This window comes from Scyliorhinus canicula, chromosome 21 (assembly GCF_902713615.1).
Source record: "Scyliorhinus canicula chromosome 21, sScyCan1.1, whole genome shotgun sequence".
Taxonomy (NCBI): domain Eukaryota; kingdom Metazoa; phylum Chordata; class Chondrichthyes; order Carcharhiniformes; family Scyliorhinidae; genus Scyliorhinus; species Scyliorhinus canicula.
The window spans coordinates 19,842,737-19,870,519 of NC_052166.1; the positions used below are offsets into that span (position 1 = coordinate 19,842,737).

At 45.3% G+C, this 27,783-nt stretch overlaps 1 protein-coding gene across 2 annotated transcripts in view; it reads right to left on the reverse strand.

Moving 5' to 3' along the window:
- slc31a1 (solute carrier family 31 member 1) overlaps window positions 1-26,885 on the reverse strand; it is a 96,361-nt gene extending 69,476 nt beyond the window's left edge. Inside the window, exon 1 of one of the 2 annotated variants that reach the window (XM_038781484.1) lies at window positions 26,766-26,885. The gene's annotated coding sequence lies outside the window, so the exon portion shown is untranslated. Of the gene's footprint in view, window positions 1-14,835; window positions 15,033-26,765 lie in introns of those variants that run through there. The other variant, XM_038781485.1, reaches the window with a different exon arrangement.
- Between the last annotated feature and the right edge of the window lie 898 nt (window positions 26,886-27,783).

Here is a 27,783-nt window from a genome sequence, read left to right on the forward strand (position 1 = left end):
TTAGCGCTGAGGATCCGTGTTCGATCCCGGCCCGTGTGGAGTTTGTACATTCTCCCCGTGTCTGCGTGGGCCTCACCCTCATAACACAAAAAGATTTGCGGAGTAGGTGAATTGGCCGCACTAAATTACCCCTTAATTGGGAACAAAAATAAATTGGGTACTCTAAATTCAGGGAATAGATCAGGGGTGGGCAAACTACGGCCCGTGGGCCGGTCTTTATGCGGCCCACCAAGTCATTTAAAAAAAATATTTATTTTTTTTTTAGTTTTTTTTTAAATTTTACATTTTTTTTCAAGGTTAATGGGGGGGGCTGTTGGGTTACTTACTGGTATAGGGTGGATACGTTGACTTGAGTAGGGTGATCATTGCTCGGCACAACGTCGAGAGCCGAAGGGCCTGTTCTGTGCTGTACTGTTCTATGTTCTATATGAGGCGCCCAGAATCATAACCGGGTGAAGTAATTATTTTTCTTAATATACTATGCGGCCCTTTAAAATTGTGAATTTCTGAATGTGGCCCTTGCACGGAAAAGTTTGCCCACCCCTGGAATAGATAAAGTGCACTAGAGAGAAAGAGAGAGAGCCAGCAAGCGGAAAAGTGCTACATTCCAGTCTTTTTTTGCTGAACTTTCCAAGTGGAGCCTGTCTAAAATATAATTTACAAGTTCCCTTCATCATTTTATCTAAACTCACAGGATTGGTTCATCCTGGACTTTGAGCTCTCAGGTCAGCTTGACATAGTGATTAAACTCTTATCGCAAGTCAGAAAGTTGTGGTTTGAGACATATTAGTCTGAACCCACGCTCACCTTTTCAGAAGGATATAACTGAAGGGATGCTCCTCTGGTGCCCTGAACAACGGTCAGCCTACAACCAATACCGCAAACACAGACTAGTTGTTTCTAATTTAATTTCTTGGGTACTTCTGGTAATGAAATTTGCTGCCACATTTGCTTAAGTAAATAGTCCATGATAAAAACTCTGCCTTGTTTTCTCTCCAGACTTTAATGTTTCGGTGTCTCTAATGCTTCAGATCAGCGCCGCCTTTACATACACCCCTCTTGAAATTCAGCAACCAGAGGTGGAGGATTCCTTCTCACAGCAGGAGAATACATGAGCACACTGCAATTAACAAAAGACACAGAGCAGAAGGCAAGGGCTGACCCACAAGCCTACCTAATCCAAGAGATTACAATTCAACAGTTTGTTTGCTTAATATGACACAATGATCAGGACAGAACCCCAGATTTCTCCCTTAGCCGCTAACATCAAATGTCCGTGGAAGCTAAAAGCCAACTCATGTAGGAATAAATCAAACTTGCAAACAAAGATACACAATTCACAATTCTCAATTGAGGAACAACGAGGAGTTCTGCTGCTAAAACATTCATTTTCACATACTTGAGTCGAATTCGGCTTCCTCCCCTCAATACAGATAAGACACTGAGACATGAACACATGCAACTCCCTCCCAGGCTTGTATGCAGCATCTATACAAACAGTCAACTGCACACAATCGCTGCCACATATAACGCAGTTCCAGTTTGAAGATATATTGCTCCCACAGACGCCATCCAATATCTCAAGAGTCCAGTGTCGCTGAACAGCAAACAGTTCTTTGGCATCCTACTCACCCCGGTGCTGCTATTCATGGCTGCCTGTTATGTACCAGAAAATGTCAGTATTGCTGCATCCACTCTTGTCAGCTGCTGACACACCAATGAAGAAACTGGTTAATGTTTACTAAAAGCATACAAGTCAGGACCAGTCGACATTGCTGAACTCACTCCTGTTTATGAACACATCACTGTTCAGGTGACGCAAATAGAATTGCAACCAGTGACTCAGGTTGATTACTTACTTTGCACTGAGTGGCACAGGCCAGGAAAATCTCAGATTTGGTCTGCAATCTGTGCTCAGTAATTCATAGGATTGTTAACTCTGGGTGGACATATGCCTGGGAGGTTTGTCACATGACTCTGACCTATGCCGTTCCCAGGCTTCAGCCATTGGTCAGCTAACATGGTTCTCCTCAGTGTCGAGCCACCCACGTCAGCAAAACCAGCAGAAACTGTTACTCAGTCGGATGATTCTTCACCGTCATTCAACTGCTTTTCTCATCCAGCTTCAATATTTTTGTAATGTTGAAAGAAATCAAAAAATCTAAAATGATCAGATAAATATTCTGCCTAATTGCTTGCTGCAATGGCTAGGAAACTGATCGTTAATTGCGAACCTTCAGGGCAATGTTAGGATAGTGGCAACTCTCCTGACTGTACCAGGGTGATGGCAGATAGGTACATGGCAAGCAGTCTCTGGCTCGGGGGGTAACAATCAGGCAAGCTTCCAAATCATTGCGGGATAGTGTAACCCAGCAATGCCACCTAACCTTTGGACACTACGTGGCGATTTAGCGTGACCAATCCACCTAACCCATCTTTGGACTGTGGGAGGAAACCCATGGAGACACGGGGAGAACATGCAGACTCCACGCACGTAGACAGTCACCCAAGCCAGGAATCGGACCCAGGTCCCTGGCGCTGTAAAGCAACAGTGCTAATCACCGTGCCGCCCCCTATTCTCTCTATGATCATGAAGGAGGACTAGAATCAGGATTAATTTAGGATGTCTACCAATGCTGGTCAAGTGGTCTCAAGTTGTGGATCAGCGGGTGGGACCCTTGCCTCGGAGTTAGAAGGTTGTAGGTTCAGGTCCCATTCCATTTTCACATTTCTGTTTGAGACGTTGTTGCGCACAAATTGGCTGCCACGATTCCGGCATTGCAAAAGTGACCACAGTAGCTGGAAAGAACTTTGGGAGATCCTGAGATTCTGAAAGGTGCAATATAAATGCAAGTCTTTCATTCCATTCCTGCTGGTCAGGTACCCAAAGTGTGGCATTTACACATGGGATAATAACCCAATAGCCATCGAAGTCGTCGAAGAATGGGGTTAAAACTAAAATGACATTTTTAAAAAGTAGTTAGCACTGCTGCCTCACAGCGCCAGTGGCCCTGTTCAATTCCAGCCTTGGGTGATTGTGTGGAGTCTGCACATTCTCCCCATGTCTACGTGGGTTTCCTCTGGATGCTCCAGTTTCCTCCCACAGTCCAAAGATGTGTAGGTTAGGTAGATCAGCCGTGTTACGTTACCCCTTAGTGCCCAGGGATGTGCAGATTAGGTGGGGTTATGGAGATAGGTGGGGGAGTGGGCCCGAGATAGGGTGCCCTTTAAGAGGATCGGTGCAGACTCAATGGGCCGAATTACCTCCTTCTGCACCGTAGGAATTCTATGGTTCTAAAGAAACGCAACCTCTATGCTGATTGAAAGTTAAATCTTCAAACTCCTAAGCAATTTTTTTTATTCTGTGAGACTGATCAGCGTTCATTGCCAAATAAATATCAGATTTTAATAGAGGAGCTGGAACCTGGTTAGCACATTGGGTATTCACGTTGTGAACCTAGTTGCAACCCACCCAAATGGAAGTATGAATGCCTCCTTTCTTCAGATGATTGATTTGATACAAAGCCCAAGTTATAAGTTAAGTACGGTCAGGTCCAAAGCACATTGATAAAGTACAAATCACAGATGCGTGACGACACCTGGATTTGGACCATGTGCATTCTCCATAGTTTTGCTTTGTAGCACTTGCCAAACATGATACGGAAACGCCCAATATCCATTAACAGAAAAACGCACAGGTCTAATCAATGTAAGGATAATTCACACACAGCGCAGAGCATGGATCCAATGTTCCATGTAAGGCGGACAGGTAGATGGACGTTACTTACATTGTTCAGGTTAAATTACCAGATTATATTTCAAGAATTATACATGGAAGCAACACCAAACCAGGTGACAAACAATAATGTAATGCGATCAACAATATAATGACATACATAGACACTTTAATCTGATATTCAAATGCAACATGAAATCTTTGTGCTTTGCAAGATGAAAAGCTTTGGCTGTGCCTCTCTATTTGTTCAGCAATACAAATGATTGAGCAAGTATTAAATCCATTCTCCAGTCATTTAATAACCACTCTCCATAGTTCTTTAGATGCCATCTGTGGTTGGAAACTCAATGAAATGTAATCTAAACCATCCTGAAGAGCTCGACAGATGTCAAGAAAAGTTGAACGTAATCTAACTTAGCACAGCACTTCCATTAATTCTCTCAACCTCTCCTTGGTCTCTGTGGTAAACCAATGTTACTGTATTTTTTATAATTTTGGCACATCAGTCTCCTTAATCACTGCCAGAGGCCGAACAAAACTGTTTGGAATGTCTTAGCACCCCTTTTGATCGCAAGACGAGCGTCTGATCACGTAGCTGCCGGTCACCAAAACCACTTACTCTTCTTTCGTGGGATATGGGTCGGCACTTATTGCCCATCCCTAATTGCCCTTGAAAAGGTGGCACAAATGGCTGGGGGAGCAGGGGGGGCGATCGGGTGGTGAAGATCAAGGAGAAATAGAAAGTGGAGTTGGGAGGGGAGATCAATTAGCGAGTATGGAGTGAGGCACTGTGTAGGGTAAACAGGGCTTCTCTTGTGCAAGGATGAGCCTGATACAGTTTAAGGTGGCGCACAGGGTGCATATGACTCAGGCGAGAATGTGTGGGTTCTTTCAGGGGGTAGCAGATGAGGGAGAGGTGTAGGCGGGGCCAGCAAATCATGCGCACATGTTTTGGGGTTACGAAAAATTGGGAAGATTCTGGGTGGGAGTGTTTGCGATCTTAACCAGGGTAGTGGAAGAGGAGGACCTTTGGTGGCCATATTTGGGGTTTTGGAAAAGCCGGAGCTCATGGAGAAAGGCCGATGCCTCTGATTGCACGGCGGCGAATCGTGTTGGGAGTGGCAGTCGGCATTGCTGCCGGGGGCTTGGTTGGGTGACCTGTACAACTTCCTGCGGTTAGAGAAGATAAAGTATGAATTATGAGGCTCACCAGGGGGGTTTGAGAAAAGGTTGGGGTGTTTGTGATGGTGGCTGATTCTTGGGAAGTACGTTTCCCAGGGTGTTTATTTGCTGTAACCTGTTTTGATGCATGCTTGTAATAAAATACATTTAAAACAAAAAAAAGGTGGTGGTGAGAAAGTCGATGTGGTGTACATACACTCAGTGTTGTTAGCGAAGGAGTTCCACAATTGTGACCCAGCAGCAGTGAAGGAATGGCAATATAGTTCTAAGTTGGAATGGTGCACGTCTGATGCCCTTATCCTTCTAGGTTGTAGAAGCCACGGATTTGAAAGATGCTGTTGAGCAGCCGCGTTGCTGCAGTGCATCTTGTAGAATGTGCACACCGCTGCCATAATGCTTCGGTGATGGAGCAAGTGAATGTTTAAGGTGGAAGATGGGGTGCCAATTAAGCAGACCATTTCATCCTGGATGTGTTCAGCTTCTTGAGCTACACTTACCCAGGCAAGTGGAGTATATTCAATCACACTCCTGACTTGGACAAGATTTGGGCTCATTATTCCCAGCCTCTGATCTGCTCTTGTAGCAACAATGTGTGTACGGCTAGCCCAGTTCAGTTTCTGGTCAAATGGTAATCTGCAGGATGTTGAGAGTAGGGGAATCAGCCATGGTAATGCCATTGAATGTCAAGATAGATGTTTAATAGATTTTTGTAGGTGATAATTGCCTGGCTCATTTATTTTCTGGGACTTGACTGGCTCTTGATGTTGATTGGTGTTGGTGTTCCAGAATGTTCTGCCAAACTCAGGCAGGCTCCATTTTACACACTGAGGTTCACTAAACATTGTGCAAAGCGCAAACAAACCAAATGCCTTTGCTCATTTGAAGCTTCAAACGCCACATCGCAGATAGGATTATCTATTAGAAATTACCATGCAAGGGAATACTCTGAAAGTGCCCTTGTAAAGAATCACTCTCCGTATGGAGTTTGCACATTCTCCCCGTGTCTGCGTGGGTCTCATCCCCACAAGCCAAAGATGTGCAGGTTAGGTGGATTGGCCACACTAAATTGCCCCTTGATTGGAAAAAGAAATTGGGTACTTAAATTTATTTTTTAAAAAGGGAGACACTATTTTTCAACTGTGTCCCCCTAGGTCTAGTCTCTCCCACACCGGGAAACATCCTTTCAGCATCTGCTGGTCAAGACTCACCAGAATCTTGCCTCTCATTCTTCTAACTCCAATGGATACAAACCCAACCTGTCAAACCTTTTCTCATAGAATAATCCCCTCATATCAGGAATTAGTTGAGTGAAGCTTCTCTGAACAGCTTCTAATTAAGGTTTAGGCAGGTAGGTCGAGGGTTTTTCACATGTCAGTACAGATTCGATGGGCCTCTTCTGCACTGTATTTTTCTGTGATTCTGTAATGCAATTATATCCTTTCTTAAACAAAGAATCCTATCCGTACACTGCTCCAAATCATCACTCACAAATACCCTATACAATTGTAGCAAAACATCTCTATTTTCATGTTCCATTCCCCTGACAATAAACACTAAAATACCCATTTACCATCCTCATTACTTGCTATCCCTGCATACTAACTTGTGATTCATGTATCAGGACACCAGAACCCTCTGGATCTAATTTTCCCCCCCATTTAAACAACATGCTGCTTTCTATTATTCCTGCCAAAGTCAGGCAAGTTTACATTTTACATTCCATTCCATCTGCCAAATGCTTGCCTACTCACTTAACCTACCTGTATTTCTTTCCAGACTCCTTACGTTCTCCTCACAACTTACTTTCCTACTTTTCTTTGTGCCATCAACAATTCTAGCATCCTCGGGCCCATATGTCTGTGACTCGGATGAGTAGGTTCTTTGGGGGTGAGGACAGGTGCACCAGGTGTTCGGGGAGTCCAGCGAATCATGCCCATATGTTCTGGGCATGTCCGGCACTGGAAGAATTCTGGAAGGGGGTGGCGGGGACGGTGTCGAGGTTGGTTGGATCCAGGGTCAAACCAGGGTGGGGATTCGCGATTTTTGGAGTTGCGGCGGAGCCGGGAGTGCAGGAGGCGAAAGAGGCCGGTGTTCTGGCCTTTGCATCCCTAGTAGCCCGGCGGAGGATCTTGATGCAGTGGAAAGATGCAAGGCCCCCCAAGTGTGGAGACCTGGATCAGTGACATGGCGGGATTTATAAAATTGGAGAGGGTCAAATTTGCCCTGAGAGGATCAGTACAAGGGTTCTATAAACGGTGGCAGCCTTTTCTGGACTTTCTGGCTCTAAGATAGGTATCTTGGTCAATAGCAGCAGCAACCTTGGGGGGGGGGGTGTTCTTTACTGTTTCTTTTTTTTCTCCTATGGTTATTTCACTTAATATTGTGTTAACTTAAGTTGTTGTTAATATGTTTTGTTGTTCATTAGGGATGGGCGAATGTTTATGACTGGTACAGTATCATTATTGTTATTGTTGGTATTTTAGTGCGGTTTGTTGTTATATAAATACAAAATTTTTCAATAAAAATTATTTTTTTTTTAAAAATTCTGGCATCCATACATTTGATCCCATCCTCCAAGTCATGAATATAGATTGTCAATAGTGGAGGTCCCGGCACTGATCATTGTGGCACTCCACTTGTTACAGCTTGCCAATTCAAAAATGATCCATTCATGCCTACTCTCCATTTCCTGTTCGTTAACCAACCTGCTATCCATGCTAATGTTACCACATACATCATGAACTATGCATTAATCTTTGTTATCAAATGCCTTCAAATATAATAAGTACACCACATTCACAGGTATCCCAAATTGCTTTTATAGATATGCATTTTTGGAAGTGACTTTGGGAAATTACTATTAAATAAATGGTTGCATAAATAAACGTAATTATAGAATAAAGGGGGTCTAGATGTAGGAATAATAAGATGATGTGAGGACAGAAAGCAGAGTAGGGTTATAGGGTTAGTTTTAACAAGATTGGCCAAGTGTGATAATAATGTTCTCCAATGTATTGTGCTGGGGCATAGACACAGACAAAATCATATTGAAGTTTTCCAATGACATCAAATCAGAGAGAAAGAATACAAGAGATTTTATGAAAATACACAGATCAGCTGAGTGGGTTGATCGACAGCTGATGTAGTTCAAATGTGAATGTGTGTTTTTGGGGAAATAAACAATGAAAAAGTTAGATGTTTAACATGAACAGCAATCTAGGTGTACCAATATCACATGGACTGCAGGGGTTCAAGACGACAGCTCACCATTCAAGGGTAATTGTGGATGGGCAATAAATGCTGGCCTAGCCAGCAGCGCTCGCATCCCTTGAACGAATAAAAAATAGTCAGTGGGGCGGTGTGTGTGTGGAGGAGAGATCTCGAACCAATACATGTATCTTTGAAGTTAGGAGGGAAAGGAGAAAAGGCCATAAAAAGGAAAATAGGATTTTGGACATCAAACTGAAACAAAAAAAAGGTGCGTTGTCAATTTTATATGACAGAGGTTTGGCCACAGCTGACGTTTAGTGTTCAGTTCGGAGCTTATTATATTCAGCTGAATAATATTAGCGATAAGGAAAGCATTTGGCATCAATACCAGGAAGGAGAGGCTATAGTGATCTGGGAATTCTGGGGGGGGGGGGGGGGGGTTCCCCACTAGGATAAGATTGTTAATATCACAGGTTTTGAGATTATGACAGGTGATTAACAGAAGTTAGGACATTTAGATGTAACACCAGGACATGGAACACTTTACAAGGACTGGCAAAAACTGAATAATTTAAAAGGAATTAGAGGAACATAATAATCTTTATTATTGTCACAAGTAGGCTTACATTAACACTGCAATGAAATTACTGTGAAAATCCCCTAATAGCCACACACTGGCGCCTGTTCAGGTACACAGAGGTAGAATTCAGAATGTCCAATTCACCTAACGAGCACATCTTTCAGGACTTGTGGGAGGAAATTGGTGCACCCGGAGGAAACCCACTCCGATACGGGGAAAACGTGCAGAGTCCACACAGACAGTGACATAAGTCGGAATCTAACCTGGGACCCTGGCGTTGTGTAGCATCAGTGCTAACCACTGTGCTACTGTGCCGCCCTAAAACAACCGGGGAATGAGAAAGCAGAAAGAGGATTAGAATAAATTACTGAACTAACCAATCAAGAAGTTGGTAAAGAGCTTTGGGACTTCCTGAAATTATAGAACTTAGTTCTATTCTCTATGGAATACTGAATTCTTAAATTACAGCTAAACAAATCAGGATTTAAGAAAGTAATGTCATTTATTCAATTGAGGCTGTCCATCGTTCCTGATTCAAGCACATCACAGGCACTCAACCAACAAAGAGAGGCTCTCTTTTAATCATTTATATTCCAAATTAATCAATTAAGAGACCCTTGAGATTTCACTTAAAACCACTGCTCTAACTTGAATGAAAGTCAGCACTAACTCATTAGCCAAGATGGAAAGTCTCTGGGTTCAAATGCATTATTCAACCTCAAACTAAGAAATCCCGGGTAACCTTTCACTTCAGAACAGCATCGTTGTTCCCTTATTTAATATTTTTAATGTTGGAAAATAGTTCAAAGGCAATTCACAAAATCAAATCAGAAAAAAAGATACTAAGCCAGAGAAATAAATATGAGCAACAGTTTAGAAAAAGAGGTGGGTTTATTGGAGTGCCTTAGAGGTTGAGAGGACTGTAGAGAGGCAGAAAGATTTAAGGAATGAATTTCAGAATGTAGAGACTAGACGCCCGAATGCATGCGGCACACAATAGGGTGGGTGCAAAACAGAAGGATTATGGGCTTCGTCCAGGAAAATGGGGGAGTGAAATAGGATTGTAGGGAAAATTATAGAGGAAATGATGGGCAAGATCATGCAGCAATATAAACAATGGTTAAATTCCCTCGTTGGAAATGGTTATTTATACGACTGTTACTTGCCAGTTTGATACTGCCTGTGATATTGTGGACTGCTGGAGGAGGCAGAGATGGATCATCCACTTGGCACTTCTGGCTGAAGATAGTAGCAAATAAAATGCTTCAGCCTTATCTTTTACACTGTTGTACTGGGCTTCTGTCATTGAGGATGGGGATATTTGTTCAACCGCCTCTTCCAGTGAGTTATTTAATTGTCCATCAGTGATGCCAGTCTAAGCTAATTTGATTCACTCCACATAATATCAAGAAATGGTTGAAGGCATTGAATACCACAAAAGCTACGGACACCTGACAATGTACCGAAGACATGTGCTCCAGAACTTGCTGTGCCGCAAGCCAAGCTGTAGTATATTTGTGATAAATTGTGATACTGGTAAAACAACAGAGTTAGCTTCAGCTACCTCAAGATGTATCACTGATGTTCTATATTAGAGCAAGATATTACATCCATCCCAGTGTCTGACATCAAATATGACCTGTTCCACACCCTCACTCTCAATAAATACACAAATGACTACTGGAAAACTCACCAGAATTTCTCATTGGAATTCTTCCCATTACGCATTGAAAATACAAGGAATACAATACCCACCACATTTTTATAAAATAGAAGACATTTGATCAACAACAGGATGATTAATCATCCCAGTTTCAGAACAGTTGCTATTAAAATGCAATTTAAGCTCCTGATTCTGGTTTCTGTTCAAACAGTACAGAACAGGAACAGGCCCTTCGGCCCTCCAAACCTGCGCCGATCACGTGTCCCATCGTGACCAACCGCCTGTATCCTTCTATACCCAGTCCGTTCATGTGTCTATCCAGATAAGTCTTAAAGGTCGCTAACCTATCTGCCTCAACCACCTCACTTGGCAGTGCATTCCAGGCCACCACCACCTTTTGTATAAAAACTTTGCCCGGGCATCGCCACTGAACCTATTCCTCCTCACCTTGAACTTGTGCTGCCTTGTAATTGTCATTTCTGCCCTGGGAAAAACCCTCCAACTTTCATCCTATCTATATTCCTCATAATTTTAGAAACTTATCAGTTTGCCCCTCAGCCTCCGTCTCCCCTTCCACAATTTCTCTAGTCCTACAGCCTTCGTCTGCTGCTCCCAAACCACCCCTTTACCTGAATGTAGTGGCTCACACTTGCTGCAGTTCCTTAACCATGTACGCCTAAACAGTAAGTAGTTGCAGACTATTTCACGATTTACTGCACTCATTCTGAACACTTCGTGGCAACAGGTAGCTGTCAGGGACAGGATTCCAGGTGGCTTTTCTCCACCCTCCCTTGTGCTGGGACATGGTGGCTAACTATCATGCCCCCAGACTGCCCTTCGATTGACTAACTGAGCAAACACCAACTGTTGTTTGTTTCAACACAAATATTTCACTGGCCAAAAATCTCAAACACTGTTCACATTGGGCAGCACTTGAATGAGCAATAACGTGAACACCATGTCCCATGTGGCTGTTTTTAAATTCCTCACATAGTACAACAAAGAGTTCTCTGTAAAAGCCAATTATTTAAATATAAAGAGCTGGTATTGAACGTGGGCGGCTTTAAAAGATCAAGCGACAGATCAAGCCCAAGATGAGGCGCTGTGTCTCGTCAGTTTGGATCTTGTATGTCTCCCTTGTGGGATTTAATTTGAATTTGATTTTGGAGAAAGCAATGAGATGAATTAAGGGTTTGCCCTGTCCACTCTGTGCATTGGCTTGGTAACTTTAAGGATGGGATAAAAAAACATTTAAACTGCACCTGGAGATAGGAATAAGGATCAGAATTAGACAATTCAGCCCTTCAAGCCTGCTCCACCATTCAATCAGATCATAGAACATACAGTGCAGGAGGCCATTTGGCCCATCGAGTCTGCACCGACCCACTTAAGCTCTCATTTCCACCTTATCCCCGTAACCCAATAACCCCTCCTCACCTTTTTGGTCACGAAGGGCAATTTATCATGGTCAATCCACCTAACCTGCACGTCTTTGGACTGTGGGAGGAAACCGGAGCACCCAGAGGAAACCTACGCAGACACGGGGAGAACGTTCAGACTCTGTACAGACAGTGACCCTGACCGTACCTCCTCCAGTTGATGGAGTTGGGAGAGGAGGAGCTCAGTGGGAATAAAAGGCGGGACATTAAAAGGAATACCTCTCTGCATTGGCCTCAAGCAGGTCTACCACCAGGTAGATCTGCCCACCGTGAGCCCTTTTTCCAGGGCGAGGTGGACCGCCCACTCGGCACTTGAAAAGAAGACAGCTTTGCCATACACCTTCGAGGCTGCAACTATGGCCGAAGGGCTAAACTTCGGCCATAGCACAGACGCAGGCCTTGATTGACATGGTGGGGTGGGCGTAGCACTTCACCTCAAGTTTTTGGGTCATGAGACGATACGGTGACCTAGCTCGGGGAATAGTGGGGAGGGTGGAGGTCACCACTCCCGCGTAGGTGGCTGTAGAGGGCCCCACCACCGGCGCAGGCGGCTTTTTTGCCATCCCGGTCAGTGATGGACGATAGGGGAGAAAGGGGAGGGAGAAGAGAGTAACTGAAGGGGAGGAGGGAGTGGTTGGGAAAGCACAGGAGGATGGGGCACAGGGGGACAGACTGCAGTGCCCAATTACAATGGAAGAAATGGGAGGGAAGAACAGGACGGCAAGGCAAAAAAACGACAGGCTGGTGCAGAAGAAAGTCTTGCGGGCTGGTCCCCCAATACATCTTCAATCCAGCAGGGGGTGGGTGGGGGACAGGATCTTCGCCCCAGCAAAACATCCATGGATATTATAATCCCATCTCGGCGTAATCGACAGATGAAAACAAAATAATGTCCAGTTGCACCAACCTTCTCCTCTTCATCCCCTTCCAAGTGTTGCAGCAACCTCCTGTTTGCTGGATGGCCTTGGGACCTAGGGCTCTGCAGATCAAACAGTCAGCAAACTGCAAATAGTCCCAGCTCAAAGGGCCCTATAGATGGAACAGACAGCAAATAGTCCCGGCATCTCCTCTCCTTCTGCTGCAGGCTATGGAAATGCAGGGAGGCGGGTAGGCAGTGTATAAATCCAGTCCCAGGCTGGAACTCTGTCCAATCCAGGCCAAACCTTCACCTATGAAGACTTTGTTCCCTCTCTTACAGCTCCCTGTAACATCTGGTGAGCTTCAGATAAACTAGGCAGCAGCAAATATCATTCTCCCTCTCTCTTCTCCTTCATCCAAGCAATTCAGCAGCCACAAGCCCTGGAAACAGCAGCAAACTGAACAACAGAGAGTAGCTGCAGCCACTCAAGGTGGAGTAGCCACCCTAAATTGCCCCTTAAATGAAAAAAAAATTGGGTACTCTAAATTTATTTATTTAAAAAAAAAGAGGGTTGGAAAGCCGCAGTTCTGAACTCTCTCTCCTGATGTGGAGATGCCGGCGTTGCACTGGGGTGAGCACGGTAAGAAGTCTTACAACACCAGGTTAAAGTCCAACAGCTTTGTTTCGAATCACTAGAGCATTCACCTGAGGAAGGAGCAGTGCTTCAAAAGCTAGTGATGAGAGACTTCTCTCTCCCGATGACCGCTGTAAGGCCCTGAAGAAAAGGGCTTTCTCCCTCTCTCCACAGCCAGTTAAACTGCATGAAGATCCAGGCCAGCACCAGGCAGGCAAAAACCTCCTTTAAAATCTGATAACAGGAAAACTCTAATTTTACCTCAGTCAGGCTGATTATTGAGAGTTCTGACTGAATGCACATATCAGACGATTCAACTGCTGTGTCTGGCAGTACTGCAGTGAATCTCTTATAATATGTGAGATGTCTGCGAGGTACATTCATCCAAGATTTCTCCATGTTGCCAGTTTACTGTTGCTCGGTTATAGTACACAAGAGGTAAACGTCATCCAGTCTCTCTGACAAATGGCCATTGCATGAAAATGTCGACAGTGAATTCTGAGCTGATATTTAACGGTGTGGGCCACAGCAGCTAACTCAACCTCTTCACTCCACGTACACAGACAAGAGAGATCACATGACTGTTATTTATGGTGGTGGGTGGGAAATAAAAACGGTTCAGACAATTCTACAGCCATTGTGGTGTTGAGAAGCTTTGAGGGCCAGCTGGTCTTTTCCTGCCATCAGTCCTGCATAGTCACAAGACTCCTTTTGCCACTTTAACTGGGATCAATTAACTCAGCACAGATTAGAAATCAAAATTGGAACCACCTGGCCTCACTTACATGCTAACTTTGCCAGCCTTTTTCATTGCTCACTCACAATTCCACATCACACTGATCACTTCCGAAAAATGAGGTGCACATATCTCACAAGCCCAAAAGTCCACTGAATGAGGTTGCATCACATTTAGAAAAAGGTCACTGACCAAATACGGGAATAAGTCATTCCCCAATAGCATGGCCGTGAAGGCCTTGAAAGCAGGAGTCCATTAACCTTCACAAGTATTGCAACAAAGTCAGACAGAAAAAGTTGGTGGAACACAATCACCCATGCATAATTACATTTATAGGATGTTTCAGTTCAACTAAATTTACAACACATTCAGTGACAAGGCAATAGGTCAATCTACAGCACAGAAACAGAACATTCAGTCGCATGGACCTGTAGTGGTGCTTATGCTCCGCATGGACCTCTTTTCACCTTATTTCAACAAACTATATCCGAATATCCTTCTATTCCTTTCCCTCTCGTGTAGCATCCCCTCAAATATACTATTTTGCTCTGCTACTCCGTGTGGTAGAGTTCCACATTCTAACCACTCTTGAATAAAGAAGTTGCCCCTGAATTTCTTATTCTATTTACTGGTGTGTCACATGAGGGAGATATTAGGAAATTGGGTCCAGAAATGAGACACCAATGTAGCAGGCAATTTAGGGGTTAAACAGACACAGAAAAAAATACCTGCTAGCACAAAGTAAGAGGGATATGCCTACACCTGGCATGAGTTACATTGTCCCATTTAAACTCACCAGTGGGTTTACACAGGATGGCCCGGTTCAGCAAGGGTGAGTCACTCGAGATCCATTGTCTTTCAGGACCCTCCTGTCTGACCAACTTTTAGCTCATTACAGAGTCTGATGGCCTCTTTGTCTGTCAATGAGAGGTAGTTGCATATCAATAGCATAGCTCTTCTTTTGTATCAATCAAACAGCCAAGAAGAACGATGGTGGGTTCAAATCTGGAAACCTGAAAGAACCTTTGTTTGAAGGGCTGGGTGGAGCTGAGAGAGAGAAAAAAAAGAAAGAATGCTGCTTTGAAAAGATGCAAGAGAAAGCTTTGGAAATCAATCGAGAAAGTCATGAAAGTTGCCACCGAGGCAGGTTTTGGAGAAAGTGTTCAGAATGCATGTCCCTCCCAGAAGAAAAATTGCATCATAAATGCAAGTATTGCCTTTGTCTACCTGTGAAAGTGGCATGAGAGCTGCATGTTCTGTTACTCTGTTTTTTAATGGGGTCTAGTGTGTTAAGATTAAGAAACATGTAATCTTGTATTGTTAAGGTTGCAGTTTAAAATTTGTTTTCTTTTAACAAAGTTTGTTTTATAAAATAACCAAGCCCTATTTCTGATATTATCACTGCTGAAATGAATGAATCTTTTTGCACCATCTTAAAACTTAAAAATGTTACTAGTCCTGGTCCACGAGTGCTGACCAGGCGTCCAAAACAGGTCACTGTCTTACAGTTATGTTCCGTAGTCTTGCTCTCTCCCACAAGTACCAGGTCCGATTCCCGGCTTAGGTCACTGTCTGTGCGGAGTCTGCACGTTATCTCTGCGATTGCGTAGGTTTTCTTCCACAAGTCCCGAAAGATGTGCTGTTTGGTGAATTGGATATTCTGAATTCTCCCTCAATGTGCTCGTACAGGCGCCGGAATGTGGCGACTAGAGGCTTTTCACAGTAACTTCATTGCAGTGTTAATGTAAGCCTACTTGTGACAATAAAGATTATTATTATTATTATTAAGTGGAAACATCTTCTCTACATCTACCCTTTGAATTCAGTATTTTAAAATTCGCTATCAGGTCACCCCTCAGCCTTTTCTTTTGTAGACAGACGTTCTAATCTGTCCAGTCTTTTCTGATAAGATTAGATAACACCCGAATATTGGACTCAGTAAGGCCTTCAACCCAAGAATTCAAACATTTGGTTTGTTCAGAGGAAGTGGACGCAGCTGGCAACTTTCCAATTGCAATATTGGAATAACCTTTGTATGCCAAAGCCCTTTCCATCTCTTTCCCATGTTTAGAAAGCTATTTAATTCATCAACAGCTTCTATATGAGAATATTTAGGCTAACATATTTCAAGATTTTGTCACCTTTGGCTTTTAACATGCGGATTATGGGCTCTTTTGGGCCCTGTAAGAAGTTTAAAATCGATAATTTGTGGAGATGAATAGTTTTCCATTGCGAATAATCCCACCAGAAAGGACTTGCAGACTTCTGAATATAAACCAGAGAACCAGCAATTAAGAAATATAAATGCAAGCAAGTCTGAGTTGTCTTGGGTTATAGGCTGTGACCAGGTCGCCCCAAGGCAAAACTCAGCCTTCAGCTGTTTCCCTTTCCCATCTTTGTTCTGATCTCACTGTCATTACCACATAAGAGGCCATTCAGCCCATCAAGTCAACGCCGAGTCTCTGTAGAGTGCTCTAATCAGTACCACTCTCCTCGAAACTCTGCACTTTTATTTCCTGCAAGTGCCCATCCAATTTCCTTTTGAAATTATCTGTCTCGACTTCTACCACCCTCAGACAGCGAGTTCCAGATCGTTACCACTTTCTGCATAAAAGGTTCTTCCTCTCGTCCCTCCTGCATCTCTTGCCCCAAATCTTAAATCTGTGGCCACTAATGTTCCATCAGCTAATGGGATAAATGTTTATTTTTCTGCCTCATCTAAAACTGTTGAGCCTCCCAGCTTCTCTAACCTCACCTTGTAGCCAAAATTCCTCATGCCTGGAACCATTCTGGCAAATCTCCTCCGCACCTTCACGAGGACGCTTACATCCTCCCTATAGTGTGGTGACCAGAACTGGATCCCAGTTGTGGCCTAACCAGAGCAGTTCTATAAAACTGTAGGAACACAGCCAAAATTTCACTCTGACCTCTCCCTTTCATTGACCAAGAACATACTGCAAACAATTTATCTTTTTAAAACGTTGTGTCTAAACAGGTGGTGGCACAACAAAGACAGTGAACAAGACACTGCTCAGCTTCTGTGGTGCACGGAGTGAAGACAATTACAGCAGTTTCCTTACTTTATAATATGCCTCGATTACGTCAGCGGGCAATACAGTGCAATTCAGTTGCTGTAAATTGCACGCAGTTCTTAAATTACGTAGTGTAACTCCATACCCTTTTGTTTAGTTACAGTTATAACTTCACACCAGAAACCCTGTAATTATTACTGCAGCTCCAGGATTTACTTGCACTTGAAAACAATTACATCATGTCTATCATTACAGGTGCCAATTATTGTCATCTCCATACACATCGGCACGCCGAAATGCAGTTGCTGACTAAATGAATTGAAAGATACCAACTATGGTTCAGTGTAATCTAGTGATCAGAAGAGCCTGTTTTACAAAGTACTTATTAAACAAATTTTAAGTATACACCAGTAACGCCTAGAGCTATCACTTTATGCTGTGTCTCAGGAGACCATAACACAACATTGAACAAGTCACTGAAAGTCGTGCACAACTTAGGAATCTTTGTCGACCACAAACTTGCGTTACATCAATTAAACTCACTGAATGCTGCGCTGGCAGGATTAAATTACGCTCAACTCAACCAATTCTGCAACATCCTCAGAACTTGTCTTTCAGGACAAGTGTTTGGAAAGTGCAGGTGAGCTATTCTCCAGGAGACTTCCTTGTCCATGCTACAACTGTGACGGGCAAGATTATTCACCATTTTGTCCTCAAATATTTTAAACTAAGACTTTTAAAACACAGCATCAACGTTCTTTAAAAGGGAGGCATCACCTGCAGAAAAAGAAGTCAATGATTAAGTGTACAAAATCCAAAAGAGACAAACTTGTCTGTGTTCAAGCTGTGCTTTGTCTGCAACTAGACAATGTCACACTGTAATTTTATCTCAATTTCCTGAATCAGGCCGACAGTGATTAACTCCCGAACAAAGATTCAATTGTCTATTTCCGCCGGGTGATTGGTCAGTTCATTCCACGATTCAACCTGGTTCAGTACTATGATTGGGTACAACCCTCAAATGCCATCATCTCACAAAGCCATGCAGTTTTGCCAACACACATTCAATAAAAGCATTACAAGCCTAAACCAAAAAAATTCAATCAAAACTGCAGCTCAACCAGCGAGCTATTAATAGGAATTGAGCAATTCAAATCAGTCACAAGCGACTCCAGTTCAAGGTGAGGGGCAGGAGGTTTAGGGTGGATGTGAGGGGGAACCTTTTTACCCAGAGGGTAGTGACGATAGCATGGTGGTTAGCACTGTTGCTTCACAGCTCCAGAGCTGAAGGTTCGATTCCCGGCTTGGGTCACTGTCTGTGCGGAGTCTGCACGTTCTCCCCGTGTCTGCATGGGTTTCCTCCAGGTGCTCCGGTTTCCACCCACAGTCCAAAGATGTGCAAGTTAGGTGGATTGGCCACTATAAATTGCCCTAAGTGTCCAAAAAAGATTAGCTGGGGTTACTGGGATAGGGTGGATGCGTGGGCTGCAGTAGGGTGCTCTTTCCAAGAGCTGGTGCAGACTCGATGGGCTGAATGGCCTCCTCCTGCACTGTAAATTCTATGATCACAATGCGGTAGAGACGGGTTGCCTCACATCCTTTAAACGGTACCTGGACGAGCAGTTGGTATGTCATAACGGGCAGCACGGTAGCATCGTGGATAGCACAATCGCTTAACAGCTCCAGGGTCCCAGGTTCGATTCCGGCTTGGGTCACTGCCTGTGCGGAGTCTGCACATCCTCCCCGTGTGCGTGGGTTTCCTCCGGGTGCTCCGGTTTCCTCCCACAGTCCAAAGATGTGCAGGTTAGGTGGATTGGACATGATAAATTGCCCTTAGTGACCAAAATTGCCCTTAGTGTTGGGTGGGTTTACTGGATTATGGGGATAGGGTGGAGGTGTTGACCTTGGGTAGGGTGCTCTTTCCAGGAGCCGGTGCAGACTCGATGGGCCGAATGGCCTCCTTCTGCACTGTAAATTCTATGATGATAACATTCAAGGCTGTAAGTCAAGTGCTGGTAAATGGGATTAGGTAGGTAGGTCAGGTGTTTTTCATGTGTCAGTGCAGACTCGAGGGGCTGTAGAGCCTCTTCTGCACTGTATTTGTGATTCTGTGAAATGACCACCTCTTCAGAAACAATCCAGTTTTCCCAAACACAAAAGCCATGTGCATGTTGATGTTGCTAGCAAGTGCAACTTGACGTTTGTCTGAATCGTCACACAAACCCCATCAGCTGAAGCCTGTACCTTTATATTGCAGACTGTAAAATAAAGTAGGTACAAATGTAGCCACAACCTCCTCAGTAGATTTGTTTACTGCCTATTGTGCAACTCAAAGTCACACTGAAGGGATCCAGTGTCGACTCGTGGCCTGAGCGGAGTAGCCAGTGGGAGAAAGAGTTAGGGATGTTTGAATTTATCCACAGAATCCCTACAGTGCAGGAGGACATTTGACCCATCAAGTCTGCACTGACCTGCCAAAAGACCACCGCCGAATGGCCTGATACTGCTCCTATATCTTGTGGTCAATTTAACATGGCCAATCCACCTAACCTGCACATCTTTGGACTGTGGGAGCAAATTGGAGGAAACCCACGCAGATACCGAGAGAACGTACAAACTTTACATAGTCACACAAGGTCAGAATCGAACTCGGGTCCCTGGGGCTGAGGCAGCAGAACTAACCACTGTGTCAACCTGTCATCTTGGCCGAGGAGGTAAAAAGCAAGACGTTTATGATCCTCATGTGCCATTATCCAGTCACCTCACTGTCCCATATACCAACCAGAAAGCTGGATGTTTCCCCCACTGGTAGCCTGGTTATTACTTTGTAGACACTCCCACATGAAGAATACCCACTTGAGGGGTGCTGGAGAGCAAAGTTTCCTCCACTCAGCCCTAACCTCAAAACATGCCTGCTTCACCAATGTGACATTTGCATTTTCAGCTTTCTTTATGGCTGAAGCGAGGCTGACAGTGATGGCAACTCTTTAGCACGTCTTGTGCTCAAAGTTGTGTTATAATAGCCCCAGTCTCATCTTACACGGCTACATCCGTAAGGCAGTCTGTGCTTGATTCCAAAGAATAAGGTGAAAATCCACTGCATCACTCAGTCCCATAGTCATAATATTTATCAAAGTGAAGAGAGAGACAGAGTAAGTAGCATTTAAGAGCGACTTTTTTGGAAAACGTAAATATCTAATTATGATCCAAGCTTCAACTCTAAACTCCATCGAGCACTCTGTTCACAGGCACTGGGTATGCTCTGGTATCACATTAAAACGCTCTACTCACGGACACTGGGTATTCATGCTAAATATCACATTTTGAAACACTCTACCGAAAATAGAAGACAATTTAGCAGACAGCAGTTACAAGTACACATTCATCTAGATACTGAATGCTTTATGTAACAAGGACAAAGCATCAGTTGTATAACCAACAAAGCTCCTTAAATGCTTCACTCAGAAAGTCGTGTGTTCCACAAACCAAATTCAGGTAACTCATCAACTGTAGCAAAATATCATAGACTGTACTTATCAGTGAAGATGCAGCCTCAGTTTAGTGTGATTCTATAAACTGAGTATTCTGGCAGGGACTTCTCTCCCACGCCCATTTAGCTGCTAGATCTCATATTTCATTTCAATTTTCCAAAAGCTAATTTGTCTGAAATGATCACCTTCAATGTTTTTTTAAAAATATCTGCGAAGAAGAAGTCGACGAATGGTTCTGCAATTAGCCGGGTGAACCAGAACAGAGACCCTCTCATGGCGAACTTAATTTTCACCAGGCAGAGGAAGCTAGACATGTGAGATAGCCAGCTCTTCGATTTCGGGGCTTTGAGTCCCTCCATGCTAATAGCATCCGTCTCCGGGCTACCAGGGAAGCAAAGGCCAGAACATCTGCCTCTTTCTCCTCCTGGATTCCCGGATCCTGCGACACCCCGAAAATCGCCACCTCTGGACACCACCATCGTATTTAATACCTTGGACATGGCATTGGCAAACCCCTGCCAAAATCCTCTCCGTTTCGGGCACAACCCATCCTCCACCTCAAAGAATCTGTTCATCCGGGCCACTGTCATGTGAGCCTGGTGAACAACCTTAAATTGGATCAGGCTGAGTCTAGCACATGTTGCAGTCGTGTTGACCCTACCCTACGCATCCGCCCAAAGGCCCTTCTCTATCTCTCCCCCCAGCTCCTCCTCCCACTTTTGCTACAGCTCCTCGGTCTGCATCTCCTCCGAACCCATAAGCTCTTTATACATGCCCGAGACATTCCCCTCTCCTATCCATCCTCTAGAAACCACCCTATCCTGAATCCCCCTTTGCGGCAGGAGTGGGAAGGTTGGTACCTGCCGCGGCAGAATGTCCCTCACCTGCAGATATCGAAATTAATTTTCCCCACCAATGCAAACTTCTCCTCCAGCGCCCTCACACTCACGAAGCTTCATTCTATAAATAAGTTTCCCCCCATCCTCTCAATCCCCGCTCTCCACCAAATTCAGAATCCCCCCCCCATCCTCCCCAGGGCAAACCGGTGATTATCGCAGATTGGGGAACATACTGATACCCCTCTGCTCCCACGTCTCCTTCACTGCCCCCAGACTCTTAGGGCCGCCACCATCACTGGACTGATGGAGTATCTCGCCAGTGGGAACGGCAGAGGCGCTGTTACCAACTCTCCCAGACTTGTGCCCTTACAAGAAGCCACCTCCATGTGCACCCAAGCAACCTCCTCACCATGGCTACATTAGCCGCCCAGTAATAACTGCTGAAGATTGGCAGCGCCATCCCACCATCCCCCTGACTCCGCTCAAGCATTGCCCTCTTCACTCGCGGAGACTTGCCCCCGCCCCACACAAAGCCCGCAATAACTTTATTAATCCACTTAAAAAAGGACCACAGGGTGAAGATGGGGAGGCATTGGAAAATGAATAGGAATCCCGGGAAGACCGTCATTTTTACCGATTGGACTCTGCCCGCCAGAGACAACGGGAGCGCATCCCATCTCCAGAAATCCTCCTTCATCTGCTCCACCAGCTGGGCCAAGTTCAATTTATGCAGTCTGTCCCAATCGCGAGCCACTTGGATACCCAGGTACCTGAAACTGTCCCCTACCACTCTGAACGGCAGTTCGCCCAGTCGCCTCTCCTGACCTTTCGCCTGGATCACAAACATCTCACTCTTTCCCATATTCAGCTTATATCCTGGAAACTGGCTGTGTTCACCTAAAATTCCCATAATTTCTTCCATCCCCTCCATTGGGTCTGAGACATACAACAGTAGGTCAACCGCATACAGCAAGACCCTGTGCTTCCCCCCCCCCCACCTTCGGAACAACCCTTTGAGGCCCTCAGAGCAATTGCCAGTGGCTCTATTGCCAGCGCAAACAGCAGTGGGGAGGGGGGGCATCCCCATCTCGTCCCCCGGTGCAGTCTGAAATAGTCCGTCATCATCCTGTTTGTCCGTACACTTGCAACTGGAGCCTGGTACAGCAACCTAACCCAGTCAATAAAGCCCCTCCCAAAACCGAACCGCTCCAGCACCTCCCATAAATAATCCCACTCAACACGGTCAAATGCTTTCTCCGCATCCATCGTGACCACTACCTCAACCTCCCTACCTTCCAGGGGCATCATGATCACGTTTAACAGCCTTCTTACATTGGCCACCAGCTGCCTACCCTTAACGAACCCCGTCTGATCCTCCACAATAACGTCCGGTACACGGTCCTCAATCCTGGAGGACAAAGTTTTGGCCAGAAGTTTGGCATCTACGTTCAACAAGTAAGTCAGCCTGTAAGACTCACATAGCTCCAGGTCCTTGTCCCGTTTCAGGACGAGCGAGTTCATGGCCTGTGACATCGTCTGGGGCAGGACCCCTCTTTCCTTAGCCTCGTTAAAGACCTCCATCAGCACCGGCCCCAATATTTCGGAGAACTTTATATAGAACTCGACTGGGTACCAGTCCGGTCCCAGGGCCTTACCAGACTGCATGGTCTTCAAACCCTCCACTATCTCCTCCAGCCCGATCGGGGCACCCAGCCCTTCTACCAGCTCCCCATCCACCTTCGGGAAAGTTAGCCCCTCCAGGAAGTGCCTCATCCCCTCCGGCCCCACAGGGGGTTCCGACCTGTACAACCTGCTATAAAAGTCCCGAAAGGCCTTGCCACCCCTGCCAAGTCCTCAACTAAGTTCCCATCTCCGTCAATAACTTTCCCTATTTCTCTAGCTGCCTCCCTCTTTCTGAGCTCCTGTGCAAGCATCCTGCTGGCCATCTCACCATGCTGGTAGATCGCCCCCCTCGCCTTTCTGAGCTGTTCCACTGCCCTCCCTGTGGTTAACAAACCAAATTCCACCTGTAGCCTCCAGCATTCCCTTCTGGAGCCTCCGCATACCTCCTATCAACTCGTACAATCTCTTCTACCTGTCGGTCAGTTTCTGCCCTATCCGTCCTGTCCCGGTGGGTCTGGATCGAGATCAACTCTCCTCTCACCACTGCCTTCAGCGCTTCCCAGACCACCGCTGCTGAGACCTCCCCCGTATCATTTACCTGCAAGTAATTCAGCATGCACTTCCTCAGCCTCTCGCACACCGCTTCATCCGCCAATAGCCCTACATCCAGCCTCCACTGCGGGTGCTGCTTGCTATCCATACTCACCTGTAGGTCCATCCGAGATCGTGATTGCCGAGTACCCCATATCCACCACTCCAGCCAGTAGAGCCCTACCCAAAACAAAGAAATCGTTCCGGGAGTAGACCTTATGCAGATCACCTTCAAAGTTAACATCTGTCTTCTCAACAAACGCTGACAAGCCTGTTGAAAGTTTCAATCAATGCAGACACAGAACTGATTCCTTTGCATACTACAAATTATTGGAATACAGCATTTGACACAAAATGCTTCATACAATTCTGACTGGGAGAATACTATGTATATCAGAGATACTCATAGGCAGTACTTCAAACAATTCATCTCATGCTAGCAGCGGACCAAACAGATAATAAATAATTGGATCAGTTTTGACAAAGAGTCATCCAAACCCAAAACATTAGCTTTCTTCTCTCTCCACAGATGAAGTCAGGCCTGCTGATATTTTCCAGTATTTTCTGTTTTTGTTTCAAGACATAGGAGTTCAGCTCCCATTTCAAAATTAAACTTCTGCCTTTATTTCGATTTGACCATTTTGAACTTATAATAGGATTGCTTACTTAAACTGGTCACACTGTAGTTACAACCTTGTTCCTAATAGCTTTATTCCGTTTTGTAGTTTTCAACTCCCCATTACGAGTAGATACCCAGCCTGGCCATCAATCAGATCAACATTCATGTACTGTGATATGATGTGGAGATGCCGGCGTTGGACTGGGGTGAGCACAGTAAGAAGTCTTACAACACCAGGTTAAAGTCCAACAGGTTTGTTTCAAACACGAGCTTTCGGAGCACGGCTCCTTCTTCAGGTGAATGGAAAGGCTTGTTCCAGAAATGTTTATATAGACACAGTCAGAGATGCCCCGGAATGCGAGCACCTGCAGGCAATCAAATCATCAAAGATGCAGAGAGAGAGGTAACTCCAGGTTAAAGAGGTGTGAATTGTCCCAAGCCAGTTCAGTCGGTAGGCCTCTGCAAGTCCAGGCTTGTTGGTGGGGGCCGAATGTAATGCGACATGAATCCCAGATCCCGGTTGAGTCCGCATTCATGCGTGCGGAACTTAGCTATAAGTTTTTGCTCAGCAATTTTGCGTTGTCGCGTCTCCTGAAGGCCTCCTTGTAGAATGCTGACCCGGAGATCAGAGGCTGAATGTCCTTGACTGCTGAAGTGTTCCCCAACTGGAAGGGAACAGTCCTGCCTGTTGATAGTCGCACGATGCCCGTTTATTCGTTGTCGCAGTGTCTGCATGGTCTCGCCAATGTACCACGCTTCGGGACATCCTTTCCTGCAGCGTATGAGGTAGACTACATTGGTCGAGTCGCACGAGTATGCGCCGCGTACCTGGTGGGTGGTGTTTCCACGTGTAATGGTGGTGTCCATGTCGATGATCTGGCATGTCTGGCAAGACATGGACACCACCATTACACGTGGAAACACCACCCACCAGGTACGCGGCGCATACTCGTGCGACTCGACCAATGTAGTCTACCTCATACGCTGCAGGAAAGGATGTCCCGAAGCGTGGTACATTGGCGAGACCATGCAGACACTGCGACAACGAATAAACGGGCATCGTGCGACTATCAACAGGCAGGACTGTTCCCTTCCAGTTGGGGAACACTTCAGCAGTCAAGGACATTCAGCCTCTGATCTCCGGGTCAGCATTCTACAAGGAGGCCTTCAGGAGACGCGACAACGCAAAATTGCTGAGCAAAAACTTATAGCTAAGTTCCGCACGCATGAATGCGGACTCAACCGGGATCTGGGATTCATGTCGCATTACATTCGGCCCCCACCAACAAGCCTGGACTTGCAGAGGCCTACCGACTGAACTGGCTTGGGACAATTCACACCTCTTTAACCTGGAGTTACCTCTCTCTCTGCATCTTTGATGATTTGATTGCCTGCAGGTGCTCGCATTCCGGGGCATCTCTGACTGTGTCTATATAAACATTTCTGGAACAAGCCTTTCCATTCACCTGAAGAAGGAGCCGTGCTCCAAAAGCTCGTGTTTGAAACAAACCTGTTGGACTTTAACCTGGTGTTGTAAGACTTCTTACTGTACTGTGATATGCCCGCTGTAAGCTTTTTGTGAAACACTGTAAACCATGGGATCTGCACATGACAGAGGTTGCGTCATGGAAACCGTATGCTCACATTGTAGGCACAAGTTACCGTATGTGACTACAACACAAGAAAATGTCCCTGCACCATTATTCAGAAATAATTGGAGATTAGGTCAGTTGGCAGCACACTCGCTTCTGAGTCAGAAATTTGTCAGTTCAAGACCCACTCCTGAGACTAGTGCACACAATCCATGCCGACACTTCAGCGCAGTGCTGAGCGCGTCCCACTGATGGGGTGCTATCTTTGGATGAGATGTTCAACCAAGCTTCCATTTGCCTTCTCAGATGCAAGTAAAATTAGGGAAGCACTCAACTTGTCTCCCAGCCAATATTTTTCATTCAACCAGCATCATAAGAACAGTTTATCTGACTGCAATCTCTGTATAAGACTGGCTTCTCCTTTTATAGTTACAATATTATTTGCAAACATTCACAGTTTATATTTACAGTGTAAATCAAGTGTGGACTGTTAAAGAGGTCTGGGACAACCCCAAAGGTCCTGTATAGATACGAATTCTAATGACATTGCTGCCCAAGGGTTAACAATTTCAAAATTAAGAAAAGGGGAGTCAGAGTGGTGCCATTCGTTTGCAGCCGATCAACTACAGATTGCACAACTGCCAGCAGCAGAACCAGCAACTGAAACGTGGGAAGCGGTCAAAACTACACCTGATCCGTTTCCAAACGGTGCAATTCTCCAAAGGGCAATCAAGGGCGCTTCATTCTGCAAGCGACCCGGTGTAAAGATGGCTCACTGAGGGGCCGAGCACAACTACTTGGCCGTCCTCCCCAGGTGCAAGCACCTTCCACACAGCCAGAGACTGGCTCGTCCACTCCAGGGTCACCTCTGTGATCTTGGCCGAACCTTCCCGTCCCGGGGTGACCGGCCTGCACCTCCCCCCCGAGTCTTTCCCTTACCCCTTTTTCTGCTCCCCTCAGGCCAGCGCTCCCGCTCACAGCACACTGTCCACGTCCTCCAGCCCGACACCAGCAGCAGGCTCCGCCCACCGCATGCACGTTGTTGGGGCGGCCGGCGTGATGGCGCCACGTCGAATGGCGCGCTGACGTCACCAGCCTGGCGCACTGCCGGAGACAGGGCGGTGGTCGCGTTAAAGTGACGTCATTACACGTGTCGTTTTCGATAGCGGGGCCTCAGACTGAATAAAAGACTTGCATTATAGTGTGACAAATGTGGGATTTTTTAAAATATAGAATATTATATATCCGTTGCAGTCATGTTATTAAAAAGCTAGATTTGGCAGCGTTTTTTAAAATCCTGGTTTAAAATACAGGCTGCAAAAATGCAATTAAGATGTCTTAAAAGTGAGAATATCATTCATTGTAACACGTTAATTGTTCACTTATATAAGGCTAATTTGCCTTTGTTTATAGAAAGAAAGTTTCCCTGGGGGGTTTCGATAATTGGCCTCCCGTGCTCGATGGATACCGTAAGGGTTGGTCTGCTTTATCGACCCCGATTTTCACATTTTCATTTGATATTTTTTAACTTCCGTTCCTCTTTGTTCTTTTTGGGCTGTGCTCCAGTTGTTCTCTGTAGAAGCGCCCCCTTTTAGTTTATCTCTTAATTAGTTTCAGTTCTTCTAATTAGTTGATTGGCCCTATAATAGAGGTTTAGATAATTGGCCTTCAGTGCTTGGTGGGCACCGCAGGGGTTGGACTGTTTTATTAACCCGGATTTTCACATTTTGATTTGATGTTTTCAAGTTTCCGTTTCTCTTTGTTCTTTTTGGGCTGTGCTCCAGTTGTTCTTTGTAGTAGCGGCCTGTTTCATCCCTTAATTAGTTTCAGTTCTTCTAATTAGTTGATTGGCCCTATAACAGAACATAGAACATACAGTGCAGAGAGGAGTCCATTCGGCCCATCGAGTCTGCACCGACCCACTTAAGCCCTCACTTCCACCCTATCCCCGTAACCC